The 21,113-nt window shown below is 42.9% G+C and overlaps 2 protein-coding genes across 7 annotated transcripts in view; one reads left to right on the forward strand and one right to left on the reverse strand.

Moving 5' to 3' along the window:
• The window catches only part of Insyn2b (inhibitory synaptic factor family member 2B), a 108,291-nt gene extending 88,132 nt beyond the window's left edge, over positions 1-20,159 (reverse strand). For all 4 annotated transcript variants that reach the window (XM_010622196.2, XM_010622197.2, XM_010622199.2 and 1 more), the window contains exon 1: positions 19,988-20,159. The gene's annotated coding sequence lies outside the window, so the exon portion shown is untranslated. The remainder of the gene's footprint in view (positions 1-19,987) is intronic.
• Dock2 (dedicator of cytokinesis 2) overlaps positions 1-21,113 on the forward strand; it is a 418,217-nt gene that overhangs the window by 302,882 nt on the left and 94,222 nt on the right. The window lies entirely within an intron of this gene.

The following is a 21,113-nucleotide window of genomic DNA, read 5'->3' on the forward strand; positions in this document are numbered from 1 at the left end:
ATGGAAAAACGGGCTAGTGGTTTGGAATGTTCTCCTTGAAACCCTGGTGTATGTATTTAAATTACAGCTTTCCCTCCACACACAGGGCTGTTGTCTTCATTGTAACACCCCTTCCCTTTTATGACTACAATAGAGGGCAAAAAGGATATTTTTTTCCTCTTTTTCGGCATAAGTTAGCAGCATGTGGTTTTAAATATTGATTTTATAAGAACAATGTCACATTTTAATATGCAGAGGCACAGAGCTCCCTTAAAGACTGTTAAATAAGTATTAAGGCCAGGAGAAAAGCTTAGAGGGGCATCAATGCCTAGTGATCACGAGGCCAAGCAGGCAGGAGGGGCTGTCATTTATCAGCCACCCAGTCACCCTCGTAATTGAATCAGGGGAAAGTGCTCTCACCTCTTCATGCTTCTCTGTCTTGCCAGAAATGCTTAGGGCAGTTGGGGGAAAGTTTTAGTATGCTTTACATCTCTCTGGTCATTATGTTTTATCATCATTAACAGCTCATGGTAAACTTAAGGAAGGATCCAGATCAAATGTGTTCATTAACAAACTATTGACTTCTAAAGTACCTGCACCTATGACTGGACAGAAACAACAACTAAAATTTTAGGTAGGTTTTTCTTTTTTAGAATATTCCAATGTGAAGAAATTATATACAAAAAGCATAAACTTTTCCAAACAGTTTTAGGAGAACAGAAGATCGCCCTTCAAAGACATTGAGACAGAAACAATTCAATGTGTGTGCCTTGATGTTAATAAGAAAGAAGTGTCTAACAACTGTAACAGTCCATAAGGGAGGGAATTCTTTATTAGGTAGAGCTTTCTTTCTGGAATTATTCAAGCAGAAGTCACTGATCTTTTATTGAAGATATTAGTGGGGTATCATCCATAAGGCTAAGTATTGGACTGGAAAACTATAGAAAGTTCCTCTAGTTCAGAGGTCTTCCAGCTGTAGTTTTTAAATGCCAGATATTTTATTAACAGATGCCATTGTAGTTATGCCTCTAACATCTTAAGAGTCATCATAGATATAGGAAGATCTAGAAGAGCCCATCATGAGCACTGTGGAGACCAGGTTGAGTGCTCAGAAGATAAAATAGGAAGCATATCAACAAGATTAAAAAAAAAAAGAGATGGGGTCTGGCCAGGAAAAGGGGAAACAAATACATCATAAAGTGCTGAGTCTATGAATCCTTGAAAGGAGGAGAAACAGCTATTTGGTTACTGCAATTGTCTAGAATAAATTGAATTAAATAAACCAGTGTAAAGCTAGCTCATCAAAAGGTATGTTGTCAGATCCCATGCTAGAAAACCCTCAGAGAAGTGTCTTTATTGAGGGAGGTCATAGGAATAGTCGGGTTGAGCAGCATTTGTTGTTGTTGTGAAGCTGATGAAGATGAGGTCAGCCCTGCCTTACTCTTACATCAAGACTCATGATGAATTCCTGCCAGTGTGTAGTTACAGAGAAGGAACTAATATGGTCCCCATAGAAAGCTGTGTGTGCCTTCTCTGTCATAAAATTAAAATTGTGTAAAATGGTAGATTTTCTTTGGTTTGGCTTGGTTTTTCCTTTTCTGTTTAGTTGCCAGAGAGCTAAGAATCAGAGCTACTGGTGCTTACATATGCTCAGTTGTGAAGTTTGAGTCATTATTGCTGCTTCTTGTAGCAGATGAACTCACTTAAAGCTATTGATAATATGTCTTGTGCTTTCACCTGTCATTCATTTCACATCTTTTGGGAAGCCCAAGTCTCATGTGCTCAAGATGAAAAAAATAAAAAGAGAAAATCATCAACTGGAAAAAAAAATGATATCCTTGGATAGGTTTTCAAGATATATTGGAGAATTTTTATTACTTAAATTTTTGCCATGGCCAGTAATGGGGAACCAGTCACTGGACTTGGCATTCTAGGTCATCATCTCATTAACCACCTTTATTATAGACCATTGTGCTGTATTCTATAACTACCATGAGAAATACCCAATACTTTCATGAGTAATGGCCTTTAGATCCAATTTAGATTGATCAGTTTCCTGTTTGCAGTTTTTGCATATTTGTAAGACAAGCCATGTGTCCTAAAGTTATGCTTGGCCATATAATGTGAGGAGGAAAACGGGGAGTCCCCTGACGGCAGGAAATGGATTGTCTTCATCACTGACTTTTCTATACCTAGAATAAAGGCTGTCAGATTTCTTGTGTCTGTGAAGGTTTTAGAATTAAATTAAGATGAATTGAATATAATTGAAGTGACTTGAACTGCACTGAGCAGAATTAAATTGAATTGCCTAGTCTTGCCTCCCATCGGGGGAATGTCTCACCTTTGCTAGCTAATCAACTCTAACAACAGCAAGAGTAAGCATAGCATTCTGAGCATAATGTTTAGAGTTTACACATGTGCTCAATCAAAACATACTTACTGTGTGCCTCTTATGTTCAGGCACCAGGGTGGATGCTGGGAAGATAATGGAGGCCTAAGCAGACATTTTCCCTGCCCTTGAGGAGCTCCACCCAGGAAAGAGGACAAAGCACTAAACAAGCCAATGCATAAATAAATATCTAATTGAGAATTGTGACAAGTGCCATGAAGGAAAACTATGAGGCTTTATGAGAAAACTAAAAGGCAGAACCTATTAGAATAAACTAATTTGCTCCACTTGCAGGAAACCGGTGTGTCTGAGCCTCAGCAGTGGCAGATGGAACCAAGTTAAGGACTAAGTTTTATTGTGGCTACATACAGACAAGAGTAATGAGACTTCAGTGTTTTAAAGTCAACTCTGGTTGCTTCCTGGAGTAGAGCAAGCAAGACTGAAAGCAGAAAACAACTAGAAACTACCCTTAGAGTATATGGGAGACATGAAGATGGTCTGGTCTGAGGTAGAGAGAGGTAGAAAGAGTCTAGCCATATTTGAGAGGTGGCATTGCAAAGAAAATTGGTCATGAGGTAGACGTGACCAGATAGAGGAAGGGGTTAAAGATGCCCGAAGCCTTTCATATAGATCACTGAGGGCAGGGAGGATGGAGGTATCATTTGGTATATAAGGAAGAGAATAGGATTTGGGGTTAGTGAAGAGGTAAGATCAAGAATTCTAACAGAGGATCTGCAGTTTGAAAAGCCTGTAAAAAGACTGACCTAGAGTTGTCAAGTAGGTGCTTATGTATATGATGCATTCTGTAAATATTTACTGAAAATTTAATTTGTCAGTCTCTGCAGTAGGTGTGATGCAGAGATGCATGAGGAACTTAATGCCTATTGCTTTAGATGATATGTTGAAAAATATTATGAGGGCCGGGGATTTAGCTCAGTGGTTCTGGTGCCTGCCTTGCAAGTGCAAGGACCCGAGTTTAATTCCTGATACCAAAAAAAAAAAAAAGAAAAGAAAAAAGAAAGAAAGAAAATTAGGAACGGATAAAAAGCTGAGAGGAGGGCATTAAAGAAAGCAGTTTCTGTTGAGATTGCAGACGCCAAGGTAGAAGTCAAAGTAAAAAGTGAGGACATCACTGCCAAACTGAGGATGAGGCAGAATTTCTACTTCCCAGAACAGAGACTGTGTGAGCTCCCATGCCTGTCTGGACTGTGGCCTGTGAATATCTCTGGGCCAGGTATAGAGCGGGAGGTGGAGTGGTACTGGATTCTCAGCTTCAGCCTGGCTCAGTTGAGGAGGTAAGAATTCACCTTTGAGTGAAATGAGTGTCTGCAGGGAACCTACTCACCATTAGGAAGCTGACTAGTAGGAGTAACTCTGGAGAAAGTGGTGGGTTTCTCTCCTAGAATCAGCAAAAGCAGAAGTGGAGCTTTGCGGCTGTCTTTATGGTCGTAGCCTGCTCCCATAAAACATCTTCTGGTGACCCTGGAATATCTACATCAAAGAACAAAACACCCCGTTTTCATAAGTCAGTGTTGCTCAAAGAGTTTGGGAGGGCCTGAGGATGTTCCTCACAAAAGTACTTCTTTAAAGTAGTCTAGGTGCAGTGGGTATAAATTTATTTCCATGTAATAGTGAGATAGAAGGTGACAGATCCTATTTTCTTGGCAGCAAATTAAATGTAACCTACAGTAGTCCTGACCTGACTCCACTGGCACTGACAAGAAATCAATCTCAGTCCTTCATTAGCCCCCTTCCACCCCTTCCCAGCCTGAGAAGTTCCTAGGAATTTCTGCTCAGCAGAGCATCCATGGAGAGCTCTCTTGCATTAAGCCCACCATGGTCGTTGCTGATATTCATTGTCCACACATGAAGGTCCTCAAGAGCATAGGCTGGATTGGTAGGACTGGGCTCAGGGTCCACTCATCATAGAGGGATCTCTGAGGCATGTCAAAGGCAGAAGTTACCAATCTATGTCACTTATAATCTCAGCGCGTGTGCACAGTCCCCTCAACCTTGGGATGTTCTTCTTGCCCTTTCTTTACCACAATTTCTGCCTTCTTTTCCCTACCAGCAATGTTTAGCCCTCTTCCTTTCCTTTATGATGCTGCTCACAGGAGATGCTTACCCCAAATCTCTCGAAGGCACTGGTTCTCATAGTTGAACAACCACCACAGAACCCCAGAAAGCTTATTAACAACAGATTTCAAGGCCAGCTCCCAGAGGCCCTGGTTCAGTGAGCTGTGGCCTGAGAATATACATTTCAGACTGTTCTCATGTAATACTGATGCTGTTCATATGAAGACACACTGGGAGAACCATTGCTTCAGGCAGAGGAATAAAAGTCCTACCCCCATGGAAATGGTGGGAAGCAAAGAAGGAAAATTACAGGAAGGGTAAACCACAAGTAAATAATTCCACCTCATGATGAATGATGAAATTATATAGCCCAAAACTGTGGTTCAGTTGACCTTGGGGTCATGCTGACCTTGGGGAACTCATCCATTGGTAAAGAAGACCCAGGGAAATGGCATTGTGTCTTTTGTCTGGTAACCTCGGACCTTTCCTTGTACTCAACTACTCTGTAATCTAGAGTGGAAGACTCCTGGTATAGGACTTCCAGACTCTCATCCACATCACAGTTTGCAGTAAGTTGTTCTGCTCCCACCCCAAGTGCAGACACTTATTTTTCTCTCTGTTGCTTGTGCTTGTCATTGGGAAGCCTAGCATCATCTGTGGAATGTATTTGCAAGCAAAATGTCTGAATGAGGGAGAGAGGCCTAGGAAAAGGGCAGCTAGATGCAGCAAATGGTGTCCAATAAGTGGCCCAAAGGGAGCTGGCAGCCCTCTGGCCAGCTTTTCTGCTGTGAATGGAAACCAAGCATCCTTCATGCCTTAAAAGGGTGGTAGTCAACAGATGTCACAATTTCCCCTGGGGCTTACTCTTACAGTGGCAGTCCTACAGAGTGGTCACGTGAGGGCTACTGCGTTTTCAAATCGCACAAGTGCTGTGGATTAGCCAAGAGTGACCTTGGAGGAGCTATCTCACCTCTCTCTGAGGCAAAGTGCCATTATTTATTAAAGGTGGATAGTAATATAAACCCACTCACCAGTAGTGTGACAAGGATAAAAAAGAATAACATAAATGAACATGGTGGTGCATACCTGTAATCCCAGCAGTCTGAGAGGCTGGATCAGAATCAGTGCAAGTTTGAGCCTAGCCTAAAGAACTTAGTGAGACTGTGCCTAAAAAACAGGGTGAGGTACTGGGAATGTAGCTTTAATCTTCAGTACCCCCAAAGGTGTTGTGCATATACATTGTTTGGCACATATCTGGCTTATAGAAGGTGTGCAAATAAAGCTGAGTCTTCATCATTCATTACTCTGTTTTGAATATTGTGACACATGTCTCAGTTTCCCTTCTGGACCCTGAGGTTGCTGAGAGTCAGGTCTGATTCCCTTTTGCATCAGTTCATTCAGTCAGCAAATCTGTACTGAAGCCCTAACCTGTGCTAGTCACTAGTTAGAGGCCCTTCCCCCTGATCCTGCACACAGCATGCAAATATTGATTACAGGCTGATGAATGAAAGGTGAAGACAGAACACAAGGCTTACAAAAGATACATTTTATTTAACACCTATGCACGCTTGCAGCACTGCTGTTTAAACTTCAAAGGGCTTAACATCCACTTGCAGATCTTGCTAGAATCAGAGTCCGATTCTTCATGCTCGGCTGGTGCATGAGATCCTGCATATCTGACAACCTTCCAGGTGATGCTAATGCAGATAGCCTTTGGGCCAAGCTTTGGGTAGCAAGGTATTGATTTACATGTACCATCTCGCTTATTGTTCACAAGACCTTATGGAATGGGGGAAAGTAAGTACATAGGATTTAAGTGATTTGCTTTAGATCACAGAGAGAACTAGTCTGGAGGTCAAGTTTGTTGCCTCATTCTTGCCTGTTGAGCTCTTTGACCCTTAAGAACAAAGTGTGCTGCACATGTGTATCACTGAGGGAGCATTAAACATCCCTATGTCTGCAGAATTGATGAGCAGGTAATTCTAATGTGAAGCATAGTTTAGGAAGCATGACCTTACAGCCCAAGGTCAACCAAAGAGCAAGAGAAGAAAGGAGTCTAATGCTGAAATTTTGAAATGTCAGTACCAATCATAGGCTTTCAAAATTTGGAACTCTACGGCTTTTAGTGATTTTACAGATGAGGAAACTGAGGTCTGTAGAGGTGAAGAGATACCTAAGGTTGCTTAACACATTGATGACAATATTAAAACTAGAGTTCAGGCCTATGGGCTCCATGTGGGCTTTCTATGTGGCCCTTGCTCCAAGTAGCTGCTAAGGTGATGGTCCACATGGTTTCAAAATTGGAGAAGGGTTCCGAGAATAGTGTTCCTTGGAAAGGCATCCTCATGCTCATCCAGCAGCTGAGGTCTGTAGACTCAAGGGAGACCTAGCAGTCCTTGGGTAAATGTCAGCTGCTCTCGGAAGGACAGGGAAGGTTTCATTTTTCTATGACCTGCCAATCTTGAAATAAGAGTTTGTAACAGATCACACTTTGAAGTTGTAAGGCCTTTAACATTCCAAAATAAAACCTATAATCCCATTATAGTAGGAGTATAATCAGATTGATTCAGTGCAATAAGCATTTATTGTCTTAATCATAGCACAATGTCAATTTTGATGGATGCGTCCTTACAGAGACTTAGTAGGTTGCAAAGGTGTGCAACCAGCCTTTTGTTTTGAAAGAGGTGGGTGCTGGCATGACTCAGGGTTGGAAAGCCCCAAACCTTAGCTGCTTTGGTGTAGCTTTACCATAGAATACCCTGATGCCTTAGCCGTATAACTTGCTTGGACTCTTACTTGGAACCATTTATTGAGAGCTTTACTCTTTGAGCAGTACTGACTTATCCATAAAAGGAAAGTGATGACATTTAATCTACACGACACACTCATGATGTCAGATCCACTTAGAGGCCTGTGCAGGGTGCACATTCAGATGAAAGGACTCCAAATCCCCACATTCAGAGTAAATAGAGCTGGCTCCATACCATTATTTTGTAGTGGACTGGAGAGGGAAGGTAACCTGCACCACCTGGCAACAGGTGCCAGGAATGGAGCTGAGAACAAATTCTTACTGTAGTCCAATGTTGTTTTCCTACCATGTATATGGAAAATGAGGCTACATAGAATGGCCAGGGCTCCAAAATCTGTCCTCTTCCCACTCAGCCTCAAGCTAAGTAAAGGAACTTACTTTCCATGACAGACCAGGCTTTGATCTAATTCCCCATAGAGTCTGTTTGATTACAAGACAACCTGTCAACCCCTTGCAATCAAACCAAGTTTGCTCATGGCATGTAAGTACTGTATATCTTCCCCATCTGTGCTCCACTAACTCTTCCAGCTGAGATCATATTCAATCACTGAGCAAATAATTAAGTACCTCTGTGCCAGGCATTATACTAGGTACCCAGGTTAGAGCAATAAGAAAGTAGGACCCTAACCTAATCCCTGCTTTCATGGTCCCGAAGTACAAATAGACATGTAAGAAGAGTTCCCAAAAACTGTCATCAGTGCTATGACAGTGATAAGCACAGGGACGTGAGAGCTCAGCTAGGGGTAAAGTGAATCCCAGAAGCAGTCCTCGAGGAAATAATTTCCAACACAAGACCTGAAGTGCAGAAGAGTAACCAGGCAAATTGTTCAAAAGGTTGTTGGAGGGGTAGAGGCTGAGCAGTTGAGGCTACTGAACGGTGCTTCAGATGAAGGGAGAGCATGTGGGTTAAATACTACAGGTGATCATAGTATGATGTGAAATTCTGGGCTGGAGGAAGATTAGGATAAATTCTGTATATTCTGATGGAGTAGGAAGAAAGGGACACATGAAACTAAAGGGGAGCTATCAGTGACGGTGAAGCTTTTAGAGGCTGAGTGCCCAAACTCCAACCCAAAACCCACTTGTTTATCACAGTGCTAATGCTGCAAATAAACCTGAACACTAAAGTTTTAGTTTAGAGAGAGCCTGCAGCAGAACGCAGGCCATAGGTTTGCCACCACTGGACTGTATCATACAGGGATCTGCACCGGGCCAAGAGTGCTAAGCTGTTCTGAGAGGCTTGGCCTTTTATTCTAACAGAAAGTGGGAGCCATTTAAGGTTTTAAGCTGAAATGGGATTTACTCATTTGCCTTATAGAGAGATGACACTGTGATGCAATGTGGAGAATAGATGAGGGACCAGTGGGGTACACGTGGGAGGCTACAATGATCCAGATAGTAATGGGGGTGGCATCAATCCATGCAGAGAAGGTGGCGGGGGGATGCAAGACAAAGTTCTAAATCTCTAGGCTTGGGCAACATACTGATTATGGGAAGTGAAAGAGAGTGAAATGTAGCACCGTGGCCAGAACGCTATCTTGGGTAAGTGGGTCTGGGAAGGAGGACATAGGCAGAAGGAAGAGAGGTCATTGAGCAGGATGATGCTGACATGTTGGTGTGAGCTGCTCATGGGATGTCTGGCTCAAGGGGAATGTCCAGGAGGAGGCTGGATGGACATGTCTGAAGCTTCACGGAGAGAAATTTTTTCCTGAAATTCTTGTTTATCAGAAAAGATCCTAAAATGGTCAACACTGTGATATTATGAGAAATGACCAAAGCACTGACAACTTGACCCTAATCAAAGACTGGTTGTTCCAGATTATAATATGACTCAGCACAATGAGATGAGTTTCAGGAGTCCTCTGGACACTGGGACAACTGAGATGACATTTTTCCTTTAAAATGACAGCAAAGGAGACAATTCTCTCAGCCTCTTTAAATGCTCATTCATTCACTCCCTTGAAGAACCTTCACTGAGCACTTGGTATATGCCAGGACAGAGGAATGTCCTCAGGGCTAATGGGGCATACACACACACAGACCTGTGATTAAGATACCTACCACATGTAGGCAGCAGGAGACTTGGATGCAGTGCTCAGAAGGCCCAGATGTGCTTACACTTTGGAATGTTTAGTGCGGATACCTGTAGGATAGTTTTTATTCTTTATTTTGATGAATCAAGAGCAAAGCTCATAACTGCAGAGATGGAGTTTTCAACTTGAGTTGTACAGTTTTCCCATTTTCAGTGTCATCGTAGTTCTAATGTTCTCCATGTTAGAAAGGTTGCCTCCAAAGTCAGCTCACTTGACCCTGTACTAGTGGAACTGAGGGCAACAAAAGAAGGAAGGATAGAGTGTGGCTGGAGTATGGGGTCTTGGGATTTCCTGTCCTGCCCGGGACAGAAAAGAATCAGGTGAAATCAGGTGAAATTGGGAAAGGGTTCCTACAGGAAGAAATGAACTGGACTCCCTGTGTCAGAGAGAACATCCTTGGCTTGTGCATATGCCAAGGGAGTGATGGGAAGTGTAGAATAGTCAGATGCTGGAGACAGGGAGAAGCAGGATTCTGATGATGACATCCTTCCAGGACAAAGAGGAAGAGTTAGGAAGAAATTGTGAGAGGTTACATACGCAGTGCCAGGCAAAGAACATCAATGATTTACCTGGGATCCTGGACTTCCAGTACAAAAACTGTAAAACTCCCAGGCACACTCAAAGGCTCATGGCCCTGAAATGCAGCCAGGCCTGGACTCATGGAAGGTGTGGGCCTTTCCAACCCCTCCTGTGGTGTCACAGGAGGGGATATGGCCTGGGGTTGCCAGCTCTTCCAAATGTCATTGGCACATTGTGGTCATACAGCTGGGTTCTAATGTCAGCTTTGCCACTTCCAGAGTCTGTGTGACTCTTGGGAAGCTACCTAGCCTCTCTGGCTTTTTTTGTTTTCTTTTCTTTTGTTGTTTTTGGCACTGGGAATCAAACTTGGGACCTTTCGCTTGCGAAGCAGGTGGCAGAACCACTGAGCTAAATCCTCAGCTCCACCTAACCTCTCTGAATGATGGCTTCTCCACCTGTTGCCAGGAGGCTGGCTTGCACGATTGTTTCCAAGGAGCACCCTCCCCATTGACCTTGTAACTCTGAGCTCTAAATTTTATTAGACTTTTCCAGGGCTTCTCCAGGCCTGCCAGGGTGAAAGAGTCAGTGGGGGATTTAAGGAACAAATCAGTCCAGATAACTGTGACATCTTTTTTCTTTTCTAGATGGAATTAGCAGATATGGGGCTTTAGTAAGTTGATCTGATATCTAGGCACCACCAGGCCAACTCTCTAGATGGTACTTTTCATTGTGTCACTTGATTTTTCTTTAATTGAATCTGGATCAGAGTGCAGGGATGGGAACTAGGTGTAGGAGGGATTCTATGGCCAGGAAAAGTTTCACTCTAAGAGAGGGGAGGGTGGACAGGTGGGGCGGACCCTCATTCATGCCAAGCTGCAGTGTCACCTTTATTAATGATGACGGGGACAGAGAATCTGCAGGTAGCTAGCTAATGCAGAGGACTGTACAGGACGGTGATTGTGAGGGGTTGCTCCCACTCCAAAGGACACGGAAGTGGGACAAATTGGAATTTAGGTGGGGAGAAGAAGTGAGCAGAGGAAGAGAAAGGAGAAAAATGCGAGTATGATGTCACTTGGAAAACGGCAAGGCAATGGATCAATGAAGCATCGTTCCCAAAGCAGGGAGGACACTGCCAGAAAAGGAGCCAGCATGCCAGGGAGCTGGGGCTGGTGGGAATCACAGATCAGCTGGCAGAGTGGTGTCCTAGCCATGGGGTCAGCTGCAGTGCCCTCCTGCAATTCCTTTCCATAAGTCCCCCGCCTACACACACACACACACACACACACACACACACACAAGTGACATCAGAAGGAATGTTCTAGCCAGAAGAGTTTTACAGGAGCTCATTAATGTGAACCCTTGGAGTCAGCTTTTCAAACAGTTATCTCTGAGTTCAGCTTCATAGGATTTTTTTTCATCATTGGGATCAGCTTTGTAAAGGCCAGACCATGATGATTCTGCCGATTTTTACTCTTAACAGATGAAACAGTACTCCCTCTATAGAAATGAAGAGGAAGGACTTTCAGCAGCTTTCTTTGGTTCTCAAGACCTTGTCAGCAGAGCAGGCCTGAAGGCAACACAGTAGGCAGGTGCCTGTGTGGCATCCCATTATCTACAGATGGAACTTCAAAGCCCTGAGCCTGGCATTCCAGGCCCTGCCACAGCTGGGCTCTCCACATATCTCTCATCATCTCACTCTGAAATTCTGCTAAACCAAAGCACCATGCTCATGTCCACCTCTGCCTCCATCCTCATCCTAACATCTGAAAGTGGGACGGCAGTTTCTCAGCGTATCATCACTCCCCTCCTTTCTGGCTGGCAGGCATCACTAATCAATCGTCATACTCTTTCTTGCTGAGCTAAGACTTGGCCTTAGAATCATTCCTGACAAGACTCTCTAGACAGTCACTACCAATCAATTAAATTAAAGTATAAAATGAAATGTACTTTCTAGTGTAGGTCCAAGATGTCCTTTCCCATTCTTAACTTCATCTCTCATTTTTACCATTCTTCAAATCAGACACTCTTTGAAATTTTCTCTGACTGTACCTGACCTCAAAGATTATCTCCACTTCTTAAAAGCATAGAGCAAAGATTACCTGTAGCATTCATTTTGCCTCATTTTTCAGCATCATAATATATCTTTTTCTTCATAGACAGGAATTTCTCAATTACAGTACTAGTGACATTTGGACCCAGTCATTCTTTGTTGTTGGGGAATGTCCTATACATTGTAAGATGTTTAACCAATTTCCCTTGTGTTTATTCAAAACATGCTAGGAATAACCGCCTTCTTCACTTATTCCCAAACTGTTAAGTATCTTTGATGGACAAAATTCCCTTAATTGAGAATCACAGTGAGAGATTAGATTATATTAGATTAATAGACGGATAGACAGACAGAATCTCCTTGTTAATCTGAGACTGGCAGGGGGGTATTGACAATGATCATATGTGGCATAATTCCTTATACACAACATGTGCTAAGGAACTATTTGCTAGTTAATTGGTTAATAGAGAATAAAGAATTGTGTAGGAAAGGGAAAACTTTTCCAAAGTCTGAGTTAGGAATTCTGCCATCAGTGCAGCTTTGTTTCAAGTAGGCATGGCAGAGTTGAACAATGCAGTTATCAGGGGGCCACCTCTGCACTCAGTAAGATGTTAGCAGACACTGGTGCCTGTGTGTGTTGTGACCACCAGATACCTTATTGTAGGGACATCTATACCTATTTTGGGAGGTGAAGGAAGGACTGAGAGAGAGAGGCCTGGCTAATAAGTTAGACTTAAGGTTTAAAATAAAATAAGGCATACTTTCTCTTTTATTTCCACTCTCACTGGGAAGTTGAAGAAATCCACATAGTAGGCTTCCCTCCCGAAACCCCTCTAGCCTGCCTGTGTCTCTGTGAATGTGTCTGTCCAGCAGCCTATCTACCTCCCCGCCACAACCCCTTTACCCACAGAGCCTTTGCCAAGCAAAAAGGGCAGAGAGAGACTATATAAATCCTTATCTGCAATGCAGCTCCTCATGTCCACAGGGAGGCTTAAATCATCTTCCACCCGTGAACCAAAAGTATACTCTTACTTGTCACAACTGATCAGAAAACTATTCCTGGGGAAAGAGGAAGGAAGCTAAGGCTGAACACTGCATGAAGTCTTTTTGAAGATCATGAGTGCTAGGCTCTATGGGGGACCCTCTACACACGTCATCCGACTTCTTCCTCTTTGCAGTCTTACAGGGGCAGCATTGTTATCCCCATTTGCAAGGGAAAACTGAGGTTCAAAGAGGTAAAGTGGCATGTCAGTAGTTCCAGAGCTTGTCAAATAAAACTATAATTTGATCCCAGGACACAGAACGTGTTCTCTACCTTCTAGCAAAGCTACTTCTGTAGGAAACGAGACCTATTTCCTGGTGTGTGACACTGGTGCCCCATACAGAATTATTCCGGGCATCAAGATCCCTGAACAGTGCCCAAAACAGAAGGAATATCTTTAGCTTAACCTAAAATTACAAGAGATTCATAGGCCGTAGAGCATTACTGTTAAAAGGATTGGTTGTGTCTGCACAGCTGTGTCTACCTTTATCTGCCTGTATCGTCTGGCTATCATCCATACATCCATCTATCGATCCATGCAAATATCTCTCCATCTGTATATCCTCCATCCATGCATCTATGCATTCATCCCTCTTTCCCCATCTCTATATATGCATGAAAGATGCCGAGAATAAAGTTTCCAAACATTCAAGTTTTGTTTGACAGTGGGAGGGATGCTGAAGTGAAATATTACATACTTTCAGTGTATTATACTTTGAGGTGTTGCTTAATTTTAATTATAAGATTATTTGATATTTTCAAAACATTAGTAATTTTTTTTCTTTCTAAAAATATGAAAGCATATTGGAGTAAAGCTGATCTAAGCAACTTATATAACCTCTCCACTCCCTAGTTTCATCTGTGAAGTGCAAATGTATTTGCAACATCTAGTGAATGTTGGGAGGATTAAAAGAAATAAAGCACTTGCAATACTTGGTTCATAGTAAGCACTCAATAACAGTTGGCTTTTATGACTATCTGCATACTTTTTTAGCAGTGCCTGACACATAAATAAATGACTAATAATAGCTTTTCTTACTTCCAGTTCATTTTTTCCCTTGTTATGACCCTACAACTAAAAAAAACTCCAACTCCTTATGGATGGAGAAAAAGAGGACTTGCCACAGTGTCTGACACACAGTCCTTAAATGATAGTTGTTATTGTTATTATAGCCTGGCTCATAGTTCCTCCTGCCTGAGACTCAAAATCCTTTGGTGACACCCGTTTCTATGGAGCATGGACCCTGGAGTCAATTTAGCCTGGATGCACATGCTTGCAGAAGATGAGGAGGAGGAGCTGAGGATAGGTATCCACAGCTCCATACTGTGGTGATGCTCCTGGGGGCATGAGCTGAGGACTACACCATATTGTCCATGACTCAAAGTGGACTTCCCTGCATGGCCTTTCCTGAGACATACAGTATGAAGCTTTAAAGTCCATCATCAGTGTACACAATGAGAATAAATCCTTGTTTCTGAAACTGTTCTTTTTACAATCAGAATTGTGACTCTCTCCACCCACCATGGATTAAATTAGAGACATAAAAAAATGACCTTTCAGTTAAAAATTGGGCAGATTCTGAATGCTAACTTCTTTCCCAGCAAGCTGGCTTCTCAGGTAGGTCCCCTAGACTCCAAAGATTGGGAGCAGCCAGGAGCATTCTTCTGTTCATTCCACACTATATACCAGGATGCTGAGCTGATCCCAGTGAAGTTTTACAAATGAAATTAATGTTAACTAGAATTTTGCATCCACTCCCCTGAAAGGAGATCCAGATCCCAATAAAAACAGACTCATTTAGTAAGAAATACATGCCTCAAAGTGATGACAACACCAGGAACAGGGAAGAGCCAACGGTGTAAACACAATTTGCACATTTCATGAACCTATGACCCCAGGAACCACTCTAGCATAGGGCCTCGGAGACAGGCTTATGTGTAGACACAGGAAGTATTTCTTTAAAGGGAGGCTTTTGTAGCACATAGCAGCCAGAGTGAGCTTAAAACCCCAAATGATGGCTTCCTTTACCTTTAAAAGACAATCTAAACTCTACTCCTTGACCAAGGGGTCCAAGGGATCTGGCCCCTGCCTGTTTGTCTGACCTCATCTTATACCCCACACTCCTGTATTCCTACCTTCCAGCCACACAACCTTCTTGCAGCACCTCAGACTCCTCCAACACACCTTCACTTTAGGGTCTTTGCATCTGCCCTCCACTTGCCCCAGGATGTTCTTCCAGATTTTTCCAAGGCCGATTCTCATCATCCAGGTTTTCATTGCAAAGAGACCACCACTACCCTGTCTGAAACAGGTCCTTTCCCATTCCATCTCCATCCACTGCTTTGTAATATTTCATCAGTAGTACAAATCACTGTCTAAAATTATCTCTCTTATGTGTTCACTTACTTAAAGTGTGCCACCTCTCTGTGGCACTATTGGGATGTGAACTCTTTAAGAGTAAAGCCTTTGTTAACCTTGACATGGCTGATCCCTAGAACCCATAAAACATGGCTGGTGCCCAACAGGTGCCCAAGAAATATTTGTTGAATTAGGAATGTGTGAAAGAATGATCTCAAATTGAATTAACAGGCCTCTCCTAGTGAGAGGACTCAGTGAGACGATGAAGTCTTGCCCTGGCTTGGTGGTCTCACTCAGAACAAAAGTGCTTGGATTTCTGGCCTCTCTTAAGGCAAAATCAGTCAACACCTGACCCTAACTTCTCGGTGTTTGTGGATAGGGATCTTTGTAGCATTCTTATAGAGATGGCAAGTACTATAATAAATTCAGTCTCTCATCTACTATTTATTAAGCCCATTAAATATGAAAGTTCAATTCTAGGTCTTAGAAATACAGCAATGAATGCTGTAAAAATAGGTGAATAAAAATATCTGCCAGGTGCAACTGATGGTATACACATGGTAGAAGCAAGTAGCATAGGAGTTTTGGAGTTAGAATGGCTCAGATTTAAGTTCCTGTACTATCGCATACTAAGTGTGTCTAGGAGAGTTCTTAGTCTTCATGCCTCTGACTTTCATCTGTAAAATTGGCATGAAACTGACCTCATGGAATCGATGACAGGATCCAGGGAGATGATGAAGGTAGCCTTTTGGGCACAAGGAAGGAATGAATGGGATTTGTTTCCCTTCTACTTCGCACTTGTGATTAAGTATCACATTGTATTCTTTGGAAGATTTAAACTGATCTCACACTGCAAAACCAGGAGCACAGGCTTCAGCCAGCATCCGAGGTGTTAGTTTCAAAGGAAGAGTATGTGGCAAATCCAGGCTCCTCTTCCAGCCTGGATTCAAAGCAGCATCATCACACCTCCCCACCTGCTCCCTGTCAATGAGGAGAGCTCTCTGAGGTGACCCCATGCCCATGGTTCTGGCTATGCTTAATGCTCCAGAGCTGATTCAACATTAATGCCCACAGTGTCAGCTAATCCTACTGAAACCTTGTTCTGCAGATGGGACATCACAATGCATCCAGAGGACACTGAATCCAAGAAGCCCCTTTCTGGTTTCTTGTAATGTTGTGCCTTTGATGTGGAGCAGATCACATAAACCTCATGGATCTGTGCCCATTGAGCTGATTCCCCAAGAAGAAACATGACTTGGTTTACTTGGTTACACAGCAGCATCCCCTGGGTTGCGAAAGAATGTCACAGCACACAAAGACAGGCACCATCTAAAGCCAAATAGCTGGTGGATGGAGTTTTCTATGAAGACAGTCATATTTTGTGCTTTTGAGCCGTTTGGGCACTGTCGTGACATTTTTGACCTGCCAGCAAGTGTCCCCAAATAACAGAAATCTCCCAGCATGTGCTCCAAGAGCACACACTCAATTTACTCAACAGCTGGACTTGAAGAATGCTGTCAGCCAAAGGCTTGTTCAGAGTCAAGGGCACCTAGCTGTTCTGAGCTGAGATCCAGAGCACTTGTTGTGTCCACAGCCACTGGTAGACAGAGTCATTTCCTTTGTTCAGATCAGGAATTTTAATTAGCTACTTTGCACAGTTTCTCAGGATCAGTCAACAACAACAATAATAGTAGCCAGTCTTTACTGAGGACTTTCTACACCTTAAAAAGTTTACACAAATTAATTTAATTCTTTATTCCATATAGAGTGAGGTATATTTTTGTCTTCTTTGACAGATCAGGCAAATGAGGCAAAAGACTCTGCTCAAGGTCACAAAACACAAAAGACAGAACTGAGGTTTGAACCTGAACTGCCTGTCTCTTAGACCCTCTTTCCTATGCTCCACGTCTTGGCAGAACCAGATATAAGCTCTTTGGGACACAGCCTTTTCCAACCTGCTCTGCCCATTGCTGTACTCCTGGCACCCAGCACAGTACCCAGAACTCAGTGACTACACAAGAGAACATGCACTTCAGCTGCCCCTAAAGATTGCTCCAAATCGCAACTTTGAGCTGTCTGACAAAGAGGAAACCCATTCTACAATGAATGGGTTTTAGAGTCCCTGTTTTTCCTGACACAGTAGCCTCCCACCTTCAGTCCTGAACCTGCCACACAGACAGCAAGCACTAGTTTTATCCATGAATTAAAATCTGTTACATAACCACACAGCAGACATGAGGGTGAATAGTGAAGCAACCCAGAGCAGCATTTGGCCACTCTCAGTTTTCAGAGGATGGCTCATAGAAAGAACTTTCATCTCCTTGTGAGCTTCCCTCGGCATGCAAACTTTCCTTCATCTCCTCTTTTTGGCATTTTCTATATTTTATTTTATTTTATTTTGGTTGTGCACATTATTTGAAGTTACTATAGCAACATGTCATCAGCTGGTATCTCATAGTAATGTTGGCATTTAGGGAGCAAGCTCCGAAGTTGGCTGTTTCTCTCCCTCTGCAATATCACTCCCACTAACCCCAGGTGAAGCGGGGGATGCCTCCCTCCTCAGCACCCAGGCCCTCTCCCCTATTTTGTTTCTTCTCTGAGGCAAGACAAACTGATAACCTCTGCCTTGGCTCACCCAGCACTGCAGGACTCTGTGTGTGTGTGTGTGTGTGTGTGTGTGTGTGTGTGTGTGTGTGTGTGAGTGTGTGTGTGTGTAGGTCTGTTTGTATTAGAGGTTGTTAAATAGATATGGTTAACTTGAGTGTTATGTACTAAAAGTATTGGCATAATCAATGTGATGATGGTGTTTTTTAATGCAAAGGAGAATACAGTGATTTGAGAAAGGCCATTTACAGATTAAAGTCATCTAGTGTTCTGTCTTAATTTTGCTCACACAATATTGTTCCTCTCCCCCCCCTCACTCTCTCTCCTTCTCTCTCCCTCTCCCTCCCTCTCCCTCCCTCTCCCTCTCTCTCCCTCTCTCTCTCTCTCTCTCTCCTATCACATAGTGAAGAAATCCTTACTGCTCACTCTTTTCCCATGGAGTTGCACCTCTCTCCCATGTGTGTAAGACCTGGCTGCGTGCTGATGGGCTGAATTAATTAAAACAACTGATCGTCATGGATCACTGAAGGGGGGTTCTATATAGCCATAAGTCCCACCTCTCATGGCATTAAGCGGCCCCTCATCATCCAAGTGCCTGTGATGACTGTACTTATTTTTACACATTTGACCTAGTTTCAAACCGTGTCGCCTTGTGCTGCAATTCATTAGCCACATTTTAAACCACCTCAATAGAAGTGAGGTGATTCTGCCTGGTTTGCACCAGAGCCTTGGATTCAGTATCTCTCTGGAATTTAATACGCAAGTCTCACTGGTGTTCTGTTTTAAGGAGCAATTTCCTATCCAGGCGCCTGGCGTGCTACTTGGGTATGGATGAGTGGTTGCCTCATGCCTTAGTAGTAAATACATGTCGATTACAGGACTTCTGCCAGGGATAGGAAAAGGGGATTCTCATTTGTCTGAACTACAGGGGATCCCCTACCCCTCCGTCTCCCGTGTAGTATTCAGGCTTTTCCAGATTGCTGGTGAGGCTCCAGTTTGGGATCCTCAGCTATAAAGTTTGAGCAATGTCAGTGTTAGGGTTCTTTTGGCTACTAGAACAAATGCACGATGATCACCACCCCCGCCCCAATTCCTTTGTAATAAAGTAAGCGATGGTGGTTGTGGAAGCATGGTCTCAAACTCGTAAAAAGGAAGAGGGACAAGAAGCAACTGTAATCTTAAGGATTCTATTGGAAAAGAGATGCACGTCAGAGAAGCATAATGTTATTCCATCAGTCTGTCATTGTGTGACAAAGTATTTTTTAAATTTAAATGACAGAGAAGAACATTTTCTGAACACGAAGCTGCTACTGGTATCTTGCTCCATTTCAGATATCAGTTGTTCGTGTCTGCGTGATTTCTGAAGGATTTGATACTAAAGTGAGCTAGACACTATAGTACCTAAACAGGATGCTCCCAGCTGGAAGTAAAACATTGCCATTTTTCATTAACAGCCAAATGCAGGTAACTTGTCCAAACTTCAGTCACGTTGCACTACAAATCCTACTGAAAGGCACCCGGCTGGGACTTTTTATGTTATAGTTAGAACAAAGAAATTAACAAGCTGGTAAAAGTAATTTTGATTGATCGCTGAACTCTAACACATTGACCGATTCCTAATGAAATGATGGTTTCTTTCATAAAATGGGCACTCTCTAATGGGAACTAGAATCCCCCTCCTTTTTTGTCTCTTTCCTTTTTTTTTTTCTTTCAATTCTAAGCATAGAAGTTTCCCTAAAGAGGGATTTAGAGAAAGCAATCTTTCAAAGGCTATTCCTGGCAACTTGAGCTCCAGGTTTGCATTTTCTGTTTTTACCCTCTTCAAATTCAAATCAAGCCATTAGAAATAAGCATTCTGTATTCTATGCATTCGGGGCAGCCTGCAGTTTTGACAATGGTGGATTTTCCCCACACAGCACCACGCACACCCATACAAGCTCCTAAACCTAGAGCTCATTTAAGCCAAAGCGTTAAAAGTAAACTATTGTCTATGAGACAAGAGATGACAGCATTCTCTTTTAGAAGATGATAGATCACAAAAAAATAAACCCTTCTCACATCTCTTACCTTGAAGCAGTGGAATTACCTGCAGAGGCTGTCCCCCATCCTTGTACGACGAGCCTGGCTTTGGGCAGCAGCAGAATAACTCCAAAAGAAGGGGAAGAAAGTCTTTTATATTGTAATTTTCACTGTTGATATGCAAGAAGTGTAGTGGGTCTGCTCACGTAGGAATAAATAAAAAGCCGAACAAACTGCACAGCAGCTACCATGTGAAAAGAAAAGACCTCTAGTGGCCACAGACTGAATTTTAAGGGAGGGAGAGAGAAGAGATGGAGGAAATAGAGTGAATGGAAACACACACACACACACACACACACACACACACGCGCACACATGCACTGCTACACCTCTACACATCTCAAACTCTAGGATTTGTCCTGTCTTTCTTCCGTTCATCCTAGCTGGAAGTATAAACAGAAGTTTCTTTTGTGATTTAAATGGGACCTGGATAGGTTAGCAGCCCTGGGGATGTTCAGTCTGGTTTGAAAGGGGTGAATAATTTCACAAACTCACTACCACCCCCTGGAGGCCTGAGCAGAGAGGCTTTTACTGTGGATCATCGAGAGGGGAAAAACGCACAGAGTATCATGGGCCAGTGCTCAGGAGAGTTCTGACTCTGCTTTGCCAGATTTGCATCTTTTCTAAACAGTTATGGTGTGCAAGGGTAGTAGTTACAGTCCAGCAGCTCCAGCTTCCTGTGTGTGCATGCCCTGCTTCATGATACACTCACATGGCTGTTTGACAATTCTCAGAGTTTGAAACAACCCTACGCTATCACTTTCTTCCAGGTCCCATGACTTACGTAGCTAATCCTGAATACCATCCCTAACTTTCTGATTGAAAGAACCTGGTAACAAAGCTGCATCTATATCTTTGGGAGCTACTTTGGTGAATAAGGGTTTGAAAAACATTCACTTACCTAAAAGGCTTCCTGGGGGAAAACACAGAAGGGGCTTTCTCGGGTCATTAGTATATTTTTCTACCACTGATGCCAAGTTGTAAACCTGTAATCTGCTGTGTATATGCAGATATCTATATATTAATACATATACATATATATATTTGGTACTGGGGATCAAACTCAGGACCTCATACTTACCAAGCAGGCTCTGGGCTGCTAAGCTACATCTGC

Source organism: Fukomys damarensis, unplaced genomic scaffold, assembly GCF_012274545.1.
Source record: "Fukomys damarensis isolate Sample0158 unplaced genomic scaffold, DMR_v1.0_HiC HiC_scaffold_9, whole genome shotgun sequence".
In the NCBI taxonomy this organism is placed as follows: domain Eukaryota; kingdom Metazoa; phylum Chordata; class Mammalia; order Rodentia; family Bathyergidae; genus Fukomys; species Fukomys damarensis.